Source organism: Arachis ipaensis, chromosome B07 (assembly GCF_000816755.2).
Source record: "Arachis ipaensis cultivar K30076 chromosome B07, Araip1.1, whole genome shotgun sequence".
Lineage (NCBI taxonomy): Eukaryota > Viridiplantae > Streptophyta > Magnoliopsida > Fabales > Fabaceae > Arachis > Arachis ipaensis.
This window is the reverse complement of record NC_029791.2, coordinates 122,648,617-122,649,130: the sequence shown is the minus strand read 5'-3', so window position 1 is coordinate 122,649,130 and position 514 is coordinate 122,648,617.

Sequence of the window (514 nt, the reverse complement as noted above, 5' to 3'; positions counted from 1 at the left end):
TATTTCTGTAATCCTTTGGGTGTATTTCTATAATCGTTTTGGTGAATTCCTGTAACCGTTTGGGTGTATTTCTGTAATCGTTTGAGTGTATTTCTGTAATCGTTTGGGTGTATTTCTGAAGTTCCATTATCTTCAAATTTGGCAAAAAACTCGTTTTCATGGAGGAAGAAGAAGAGTCGCTTATAATGCATGGTGAGTAGCGCGCTTTGAAAACAAGAAGTGGTTAAATAACGTGCGTTTATTTACTCTTGAATGTGGGAGTGTAATAGTATTTTTTGTTGGGTTTGTGCCAACTTATAAAACTTGTAAACCAAAAAGACTTGTGACCTCATTCAGATATAAGTCATATACTACTTTAATGGCTCATAACACTGAAAAATACTAATTTCAATCGAATAAAAAAAATTTTCTAAAGATCAAGATCTTTTATATAAAAAAATTAGTAAAATAATAAAATAAAAAATAATTATTATTAAATTAAAATAATAAAAATTATATAGGATGAAAATTATAA